At 44.1% G+C, this 10,952-nt stretch overlaps 1 non-coding gene across 1 annotated transcript; it reads left to right on the plus strand.

Annotated features, from left to right (window-relative positions):
- Positions 1–10,655: 10,655 nt before the first annotated feature.
- Positions 10,656–10,721, plus strand: LOC123457136. Its single transcript, XR_006634910.1, has one exon. It is a non-coding gene; the product is annotated as a small nucleolar RNA SNORD43 (small nucleolar RNA).
- Positions 10,722–10,952: the final 231 nt, after the last annotated feature.

Below are 10,952 nucleotides of genomic sequence, written 5' to 3' on the forward strand. Positions count from 1 at the left end.
GAGGACATCCCTGTCTTGTTCCTGATCTCATTGGGAATTACTCCAGTCTCTCTCCATTAAGTATTATTTGGGCCTTTAGAGCTTTTTATATTGCCTTTATTACGTTAAGATGTGAACCTGTCATGCCTATTCTCTCCAATGTTTTGATCATGAAGTGATGTTGTATCTTGTCAAAGGCCTTTTTTGCATCTACCGAAATGATCATGTGATTTTATTTTTAAGCTTGTTTATGTGGTGTATTATATTGACAGATTTTCGTATGTTGAACCACCCTTGTGTTCCTGGGATAAATCATACTTGTTAAAGGTGGATAATGCTTTTGATGTGTTGTTGGATTCGGTTTGCAAGTATTTTGTTGCGGATCTTTGCATCTATGTTCATTAGGGAAATAGGCCGATAGTTTTCTATTCTTATGGCATCTCTGATGGTTTTGGGATTAGGGTGATACTAGCTTCATAGAAGGAGTAGGATAGCTTTCCCTGTTCATCAATTGTGTGGCACAGTTTTACGAAGATTGGTTTGAGTTCTTTCATGAAGGTTTGATAAAATTTGGCTGGGAATCCATCTGGTCCTAGACTCTTCTTCTTTGGGAGTTTTTTTTTTATTAGTTTTTCAATCTCCATGAGTGTGATGGGTTCTTTGAGGTGATTAATCTGCTCTGAGTTTAGCTTTGGTAGATGATATGCATCCAGGAATTTATCCATCTCCTCCACATTTTCCAGTTTTGTGGAGTAGAGGTTTGTGAAATAAGTCCTGATGATTCTGCCGATTTCACTTATGTCTATTGTGATCTCTCCTTTTTCATTTTGAATTTTGTTAATTTGGAGTCTCTCCCTTTTTTGCTTGATCAAATTGGCCAGAGGTTTGTCAATCTTGTTTATTTTTTTCAAAGAAACAGCTCTTTGTTTTGTCAATTGCCTTAATTGTTTCCTTGGTTTCCAATTCATTAATTTCTGCTCTGATTTTAATTATTTCTTTCCTTCCTGAGCTCCTTGGGTTGGATATTTCTTGTTTTTCCAATGCCTTTAGGTGGATGGTTAGGCTATTGATTTGGGATCTTTCTTTCTTTTATATGAAGACATAGAGTGCTATGAATTTTCTCCTGAGGCCTGCCTTCATTGTGTCCCATAAGTTCTGGTATGATGTGTTCTCATTGTCATTCAATTCCAGGAATTTTGCAATTTCATTTTTTATTTCATCCACTATCCATTTATTGTTTAAGAGTGTGCTATTCAGTTTCCCATTTAATTGGGGTTCTTGTTGGTTTTTTTGTTGTTGATTTCTAGGAATATAGGATTATGAACTGATATCATGCAGGGAATTATGTCCATTTTCCTAAATATGTGGAGGCTGTCTTTGTGACCCAGTATGTGGTCTATTTTAGAGAATGTTCAATGGGCTGCTGAGAGGAATGTGTAGTCTTTGGATTTGGGATGGAAAGTTCTGTAGATGTCTGTTTGGTCTAAGTGCTCTGTGGTTTTGTTGAGCTCACTTACTTCCCTGGTGAGCTTCTGTTTGGATGATGTGTCTATTACTGATAATGGTGTGTTAAAGTCCCCAGCTATGATGGTGTTGGTGGTTATTTCTGTTTTATTGTCAAGTAGGTTTTGTTTTATGAACTGTGGTACCCCTGTGTTTGGTGCATATAGATTTATGATTGTAATATCCTTTTGATGGATTGTTCCCTTTATAAGTAGGAAGTAGCCTTCTTTGTCATTTTTGATTGTTTTTGGTATGAAGTCAACTTTATCTGATATTAATATAGCTACACCTGCTTGTTTCTTATTCCCATTTGCTTGGAATATTGTTTTCCACCCTTCATCCTGAGGAGGTTTCTGTGTTTAGTGGTAAGGTGGGTTTCTTGAAGGCAGCAGATTGAGGGGTTTAATTTTTTTATCTACCCTGTAAGCTTGTGTCTCTTGATGGGTGAGTTAAGGCCATTAATGTTTAGGGTGATGACTGTGAGATTTGATTTGATCCCTGTCATGTTGTGGTGGTAGAGATGTGTTGGCATTTCCATGGAATTTAATTTTTTTTTTTTTCTATCTACTCTGGGATTGGTTGCTGTGATCTGCTTCTTGTAGGCATTTGTGTTTGGTTGTTTGTTTCTTCTCTGTGGAGAATTTCCTGGAGAACTTTCTGTAGGTTTGGTTTTGTGTTCATATAATTGTAAAGCTGAGTTTTGTCATGGAAACTTTTCCTTTCACCATCTGTTATAAGGGAGACTTTTGCCGGGTAGAGTAGTTTGGTTTGGAAACCATAGTTTCTTAGAGTTTGTAGGGTTTCATTCAAGGCCCTTCTAGCTTTCAGGGTTTCCATTGAGAAGTCTGACATAATTCTGATGGGGTTTCCTTTGAAAGTGGTGTGCTGCTTTTCCCTAGCTGCTTTTAGGATTTTTTCCTTGGTGTCAATGTTTAGAGTGTTAATGATAATATGTCTTGGGGAGTTTCTCCTTAGGTCTAGTCAGTTAGGAGTTCTGTTTGCTTCTTGAATCTTGATGGGCCTTTCTTTTAAGAGACAGGGGAAGTTTTCTTCAATTATTGTGTTAAATAAGTTCTCCATGCCTTTGGTCTGAAATTCTTCTCCTTCTGGTATTCCAATGATTCTGATATTAGGACGTTTAAGTGTATCCCACAATTCCCTCATGTTCTGTTCACAAGAACTTTTGAACTTACTGAAATTTTTGGACTCTCAAACTGTTTCTTCCATCCTGTCTTCCAAATCAGAATTTCTATCTTCCACTTCAGTAACTCTATTCTTGAGAGCCCCTAGCGAGTTTTGGACTTGTTCAATTAAGTTTGCATTTTGTCGTGTCCACCTCAACCAGCAAGGAAGACACAAACAACCACCAGTTCTTCTTATAGCAGTTTATTCAGGCAACTTCAAGCTTCATCTCCACTCTGCCTTGGACGGGGCTTCCTTATAAGCGCTCTCACTCCGCCCAATCACCCCAGGCAATGCAACAAGCATCAGAAGCCAATGAGCAGTGGTGAGGGCGAGCTCCTCCAAATATGGACTTGTTTGTCCCAGGCATAGAACTTTCTGTCATGTGCCATCTTTAGGGCTTGGCCCGAGGGGCTCTCCACAGCTCCCCCTTGTTTATTATTTTAAAAGGCGCAACAGCAGGACACAATGGGTGGAGATAGAGGTCTGATCCCTGGTGTGTAAGTACCCTTTTCCCAGTGGAAGGAATATGAGTACAACCTTCATGCAATCAAGCATGCCTCCCAGAGAGTCGCCCAACTGCTCATAGGCAACCCCCTTTTCAGTGCTTTGCCTCGCACCCTGAGTGTGATGAATACTTAGGAAGCCACTATTTAAGGGCAGCAAGCCAAATCTGGAGAGACTGTCCTTCTATCGCAGCAAAGGCCTGAGCCATCATGGCAGAGGTGTGGGCCTGTGCCCTTTTGAGGCGACAAACACACCACATGCACACCATGCAAACTAATATCAGCATTCCCCCTAGGGCTCCTATGCCCGCCCACTCCTCTAGATGATTCACTGCAGTGGAGATCCATGTCATCAGCCCAGTTGCCAGAGAAAGATCCACTTGAGTAGAAAAACCTTGAGACCAGCTTCCCTGTAATTGGGAAGATAAGAGCCTGGACAGATAAGCTGCGTGTTATATTAAATTTTAATTGTAACACTCGGGCATTTACATGGAACTGAGAATGGAATTCTCTGGCTAGTTCTAAAGGTGAGGCCAAAAATATAAACTGCATTCTAGAACATTTATCAACCATGTCATTTCCTTCACACAGAGGTCCAGGCAGGCCACTATGTGCTCGGATGTGATGTATAAAAAAGGGATTTTTTTCTATTCCAGATTAAAAGTTGTAATTCACTAATATACTTAAAATAACAGTGGAGGGTTTAATCTTTTCAGCTATTTCTAAATCTTTAACCAAATTGGCTACATAATTAGAGTCAGAGATTAAGTTAAAGGGAAAAGGGCAATCCTTAAAGACTTCTAGCACTATCTGAAGCTCCACTAATTGTGGAGTGTTAGGGAGAAACTGCCTGATAACAGGGTCTTGAGAATCAACCATATAAGCACCATAGCCTGTTTTAGATCCATCTGTAAAAATATTTTTGGCCCCAACTATAGGCTGGGTTTTTGTCACTTTATAGAACACAACCGGATGCAATTTAAAAAAGGTCATAAGAGGATGTTTAGGATAATGATTATCTATTTTTCCATCAAAGCAACAACTTAAAATGGCCCAAGCATCTATAGTTGCAGTTAAGATTCTGACATGATAACTGTCATAAGGCACAATAAGACTCTGTGACATGAACCCAAAATGTTGTAGACACTGGTGGAGTCCTTCAATAGCAAGAACAGCCACAGCCATGGGGAAATGCCCCACTGTTTTTCCAGGAGAGCTTTTAGGATGTATCCACAACACAGGACCTTGCTGCCATAATACACCTGTGGGCTGTTCTACTGTTTGCAAGATGCAAAGATCTACAGGTGTTCCTTCTATTACTCTATGTAATTGGGCAGTAGAAATCTCTTCATTAACAACATTAATAGCTTTTTGGGCATCTTCTGTCAGGATTCTAGGTGAATTTAAAGGTGTATCTCCCTCTAATATTTTGAATAGTGGCTTTAAGACATAATTAGGGATTTTTAAATATGGACGAACCCAATTTATATCTCCCAACAGTTTCTGAAAATCCTTGAGGGTATGTAAATTATCTAACCGTAAACTAACTTTCTGTGGCCAAACCATGTTAGGTGAAACCTTTGCCCCTAAATAAGAAATGATTGATTCATGTTGTACCTTTTGGGGGGCTATATAAAGACCCCAACCTTTTAATTCATTTACTAAATTACTATAGGCTTCTTTTAAATAAAGTTCTTCTTTGGCAGCAAGTAATATGTCATCCATGCAATGGATGCATCTTAAGCCTTTAAATTTTTCTCTTACAGAAGCCAAAGCCCTTCCTACATAAAGTTGACACATAGTCGGGCTATTAGCCATCCCTTGGGGCAAAACTATCCATTCGAATCTTTGGTCGGGTTGTTCATGATTACAAGAAGGTACGGTGAAAGCAAAATGTTCAGCATCTTTCTCATTCAACGGGATGGAAAAGAATTTTCCAGACTGCTCTTACTCCTGGTTTTAATGTTCCATGTTCTCTAGCAAAATGGAAATCTCTTCCTAGTTTTTTTCTCAACTGGTCACTGTCAAGTTTCCTGACACAGCAAACCAGGGGGCTGCTGTATCATTTCCTTATCACATTTCTTCAAGAAATGTTGCAGGGTGGCTCTACTCAATTCCAACCCTAAATAGCCTCTAATTTTCCTGAGGACTTCCCCAAACCCTGGGGTTGTTTCTAGCGCCTACTTCCTGGCGTCCTAAATAGCCACAATTTTCCTGAGGACCTTCCCCAAACCCTGGGGTTGTTTCTAGTGCCTACTTCCTGGCATCCTAAATAGCCACAATTTTCCTGAGGACCTTCCCCAAACCCTGGGGTTGATTCTAGCGCCTACTTCCTGGCGTCCTAAATAGCCTCAATTTTCCTGAGGACCTTCCCCAAACCCTGGGGTTGTAAGCCCAACTTACTGGGGACTTACCCTGCGTGCACCTCTGACTGTTGTAAGTTCTGAACTCTTCGGTGGGGGAGTTGGGTTCCCTGTATGGGCCACCACTTGTCGCGTCCACCTCGACCAGCAAGGAAGACACAACCACCAGTTCTTACAGCAGTTTATTCAGGCAACTTCAAGCTTCATCTCCCCCGAGCCTCAGGCGGGGCTTCCTTATAAGTGCTCTCAATCCGCCCAATCACCCCAGGCAACACAACCTCTCCAGTAAACAAGCATCAGAAGCCAATGAGCAGTGGTGAGGGCGAGCTCCTCCAAATATGGAAGCATCAGAAGCCAATGAGCAGCAGTGAGGGCAAGCTCCTCCAAATATGGACTTGTTTGTCCCAAGCATAGAACTTTCTGTCAGGCGCCATCTTTAGGGCTTGGCCCGAGGGGCTCTCCACAGCATTTTATACTACTTTCCTATGTATCACTTCCATTGCTTTGTCCAGCTCCCTTTTTGTCTCATTTTCTGATTTTCTTGATCATCCTTGGAAATCATCCTTGCATTTCTTTATGTTTTCATTTAGTGTGGCCAGCTGTTTTTTAAGGTCCTCCCTTTTTCATTCTCCCTCAACTCTCTTAGCTCTCTTTGAGTTCCTTCCAGCGTCTTATCATATTGCTCTAGCTTAGTGATGGTAGCATCCACATGATTATCTATCCTTTGTAGCTTTCCTACCAGTTCTAGCAGTAGGTTGGTCAGGGTTGCATTGTTCATTGCTTCCACTTGATGTTCTGATCCTAAACACTCTATTATGTTTTGGTTAGATGTAATCCTTGTTGGACTAGGTGATCTGTCTGGATTTTCTTGCATTTTATTTTTCACGCTATTTCTTTTGCGCTCTGGTCTACCCATGTCAGTGTATGGGCAGGTAGGTGGGTGGAGGAGCCTGGGATCTAGCTTCCTGAGAATCCAAGGCAGCCTGGGCCAGTTGCAAGCAGCCTTGGTTTTTGCTCACTCTTGCCAAAGCTGCCTATCTATAGCCCGACAGGCATGCCAAAGTTGCCTGAATTCTCACCCAGTAATGCACCTAAGCTGCCTGCCTTCAAGCTTGAAAGGGGACTGAGGTAGCAAGCCCTGAGGCTGCCCAAACTCTGGCTGGGAACACTGGGACCTGCAAACAGTCTGTGCTCTCCTGCCTAAGGGGAGTGGGGGATGGGTGGCGATGTACAGGTAGGGGATGGCACCTGCGCTGGCGCTAGTGACTCAGTGTGGACTTGTGTGGCTCTTGCTGTGGGACTGGGCCCGCTGCACGTGCAATTGTAGTGCAGAGGCAGATGATATGGGTACGGAATCAGAACACAGCAGAGGCTAACCGGTGGCAAGTGATGTATGTGAGCACAGCAGCAGGGGATCTGGCAGCCACCTATTCACGGCAGGGGTGGCCCCCCACAGGCCTGCAAACTGAGCACCATGTGGCTGGTCTACTTGCAGGATCAGAGAACAAGGGAAAGTTAGGAGGTCTCAGCTTCAGTGCAGCAGGCTGGCAGGCATGGATGGTGGGTGCCCGATCTGAGCACAGCCTCGTGGGGCACGGGGTGTGCGGAGGGTACATGGGTGCAGGGGGCGGGCGGGGGGCGTGGGGTGCAACAGGGCGTACATGGTGAGTGGGGCACGCAGGGGGGCGCAGGGCACGAAGGGGGCACGGGACACGCCTGGGCACCTGGCGCTCAGGGTGGGGTGTGCGGGAGGCAGTGGGGAGCAAGGGGCGCACAGGGGGGTGCCCGGTAGGGGAGGGGTAACGTGGGGCACTTAGGTCGGTCGGGGGGATGAGGGGCATGTGGTGGGCATGGGGTGGCACGGTGGGTGCGGGGGTGTGTGGGGTGTGCAGGGGGTGTGCGGGGTGCTCAGGAGGCATGGGGCACCATGGGGTGCATGGGTCTTGGGGTGTGCGGGGGACATGAGGCATGCGGGGAGGTGTGGGGTGTGTGGGGGGGCGCAGGGGAGCGTGCAGGAGGCGTGGGGCGCCGTGGTTTGTGTAGGGCACCATGGTGCACACGTGGCTAGGGGCATGGGGCGTGGGGGAGGCGCTGGGCATGCAGGGGGGCGCTGGGCAATAGGGGTGTGCAGGGGAGAGCGTGGGTGGCGCGGGGCAGGGGTGCCACAGTGTGCGCGTGGCTAGGGGTGCGGGGTGCGTGGGCACAGGGTGTGCGGAGGGGGCACCGGGTCGGCGGGGGGGTGCCGGTCTCATGGGAGGCATGGGGCATGCCGGGACGTGGGATGTTGCGGGTCGCTGCGGGGCGCTCAGGACGTGCAGGGGTGTCGTGGGGTTGTAGTGCGCGGGGGGGGGGCGCGGGGGGCGTGGTGTTCACAGGACATACTGAGGCATGCCGGGGCACGGGACACCGTGGGGCATGGTGTGGGGCATGGTGTGTGTGGGGTGGCCGTGGGGCTCACGGGGGTGGGGTGCGGGGGTCATGGGGCACCCAGGGCCACTGGGGTATGTGGGTCTAGGTGTGCCCGGGGCCGCCAGGGCGCAGGGCCACCCTGGATTCGGCGGGGTGTGGGGTGCATTGGGGTTGCGTGGGTCATGGGGGTCGCGGGTCGCGTGTCGCGGGGGTGTGTGCTTCCCTGTTTTACCCAATCTGTGCCCTCCTTCTTGAAAATACTTCCTAATTGCTCTCTAATACTTGCCTTTTCTTTTCCTCCATTTTTGGAATGCAGCTAGGCAGTTGCCATCTTGGCTGGAAATCCCCCAGATTTTTTCCAAAACTAACCCTTAAGACATATACCCTACTTTCGGGTACAGCCTCATGCTCAAACAATGGTTCTCATCTAAAATATATATATATATATATATATATATATATATATATATATATATATATATATATACATATATATATATACATACATACATACATACATACATACATACATACATAGATATAAAATTCAAGCTCCATGGTTCTGTTTCCAATGTTTTCTGGGTAATTTGTACCCACACAGATATCTGAACCAATCAAAGATGTTTTCACACAGGTGCTAAGACCTTATGCTGTCTTGCTTGTTCTTTTCTGATAATTTCTAGGTTAAATTAGTTAAGTTTATAAATCAGTTGGTACTGTTTTCAAGACTAGTAACAGGTTCTGCCTATATTTATAAATGTTAGATATTTAAAATGTGAGGTGAGCCTACTTCCTATTCCTCAGATATATGGTTTATGCTGCCACAGTACATCAAAAATTTTAAAGATAGTACAAAATGATTTTAGAAGCCTTTGTGCCATTCTTTAAGTAAGTCTATTTCAGTAATCAAATGTGCTCTATATGTACATACATCCAAGCTGATGTAACTTCCTTTCTGATTATGTTAATAACCTATGTATAAACCAAAGCCAACTGGAATCATTAGAGTAAAAAGTGTCAATATTTTGGCCTGTACTCCTATGTCATGAGGCCATTGAAGATTATATATATATATATATATATATATATATATATATATATATATATATATATATATATATATTATATATATATATAATTATATATATATATGTATTATATATATATATAATTATATATATGTAAATTAAAATATAAGTAAAATCATGTCTTTTATATGTCAACAGATTAAAGCCACTAAGGCTTTACAGGTCCATTATCACAGACTGGAGCTGGCGGATCAAGGCATTGCCACTGAAGACCTGCCACCTGCAGCTGTCTCTCTCCCTTGATCTTACATTCTGTACTCATTTACTATACTGCTGTCCTCTACACCTCTGCTATCGCTGTGGTCTACCTGTCTTAGCCAAATAACTACCCCTCCTTTAGGAGCTGCATAGGATTCAGACCTATGCATGTCAGCTCACAATGAAGTGAGTGTGATATGGGCACAAACGTGGGTGCAAGGCAAAGCACTGCAGGGGAATGTCCTTATCTTACTGCTTCTGGATTCCCTGAGAGGTATACCTGGCTTGCATGAAGGTTGGTACCATAACTGTGATCACTAAGGTGTGCATCGCTCTCTGGCCACATAGGCCCTGGCTCCCTCCCCAAAATGTATCAAGGGCCAAAGATTGTTGGACAAAGACATCCCACAGGAGGAGTCGGGTCCTGATTCCCCCAGTTGGTTAATGCCCACTGCTGCAAAGTGGGCCTCCCCCAAGGAGATGTTGGGAGCTATGAATCAAACCTCGGCCATGTTAACAGAAACTGCCATATAGCAAGTTAAGTTTCTATTTCCTCACCTATTACTCAACTAACAGTAACAAAGACTGCCATATAGCAAGTTAAGGTTCTACTTCCTCACCTAATATTCAATTACCAGGGGATCGTATGCTTGGCTGAATACTCTACAATGCTGTTGGTAGCTGATGAAGAACCAAAGGCATTGCAGCCCACCACTGAATAGCGGGCCTCCCCCTCTTTTGTATAAAAGAAGGGAGGAGATGTCGGGAGCCATAGAGCAAAAGCCTCTACATTTTGCCTGGTCCTGCTCATAAACTGACTCATTACTTAGAAAGCTGGTCCATCCAGCTTTCTGCTAGGTACTTCTGGAACTGGTCAGCAGACTGCTTACAGAATCTTATCTTTTGCCAAAGGCCAGTTTATAGTCAGGATGTGAAGCCTGGTGCAGTCAGGATGTTAAGCCAGTGAGGCAAGATTAGATGAACACCTAATTACATCCCCTCTCGGTTTCCTGACAACTCCTTGCCCTGGCCACATCTCCTTCCCCCTACAATCCTATATAAACCTACATGTAAGAATAAACTCTCGATGCCTTGACAAACATCTAGCATGGTCTCCTTCTTGTGTCTGTTTGCCTTCTTTCATTCAGGTTATTTTTCCCCTCACTTCTTTGTTCAACTCCCAGCTGGCCAGGGCACAAACCACCAAAACTGAAGCAGGCAAGTGAACAGAGAATTCTCAAAGTAAGGAACACCATAAACATTTTAAAATGTCATTTATCATCTTTAGTCATCAAGGCTCTTTCTTAAGGAGTGGCACATTGGTGGCTACACTTTACTTGAGTTTGGAAGGCTCCAGCAGGAGGGGAAGCTGGTTGTCTTTCTTATGATAAAGTCCAACGTGAAGGGCCTCTGGAGTTCCCAGAAACCACAAATGATGAAACTATTGATGGGCAGACAGAAAACTCTGTGCTGATAGTCAAAGTTATGATCTAAACAAATGAACAAACAAACAAATAACAGAAAAAAATCTTAAAATATAGGAAGAGAGAATATCTTAATAAATATACCTTCGTGAATAGTACAAACAACATTATTCTTTATTTTGATTTAGACAGATTTTATTAGACTAAAAGAAGGAAAGCATGAAGAAACCTGCCCATGGGAAAGCACAGGAGTTTAGTAAAGCCTCAAAATGCCTTACTTTAAATAAACACTCTTCTGCA

Source organism: Jaculus jaculus, chromosome Y (genome assembly GCF_020740685.1).
Source record: "Jaculus jaculus isolate mJacJac1 chromosome Y, mJacJac1.mat.Y.cur, whole genome shotgun sequence".
Classification (NCBI taxonomy): Eukaryota; Metazoa; Chordata; class Mammalia; order Rodentia; family Dipodidae; genus Jaculus; species Jaculus jaculus.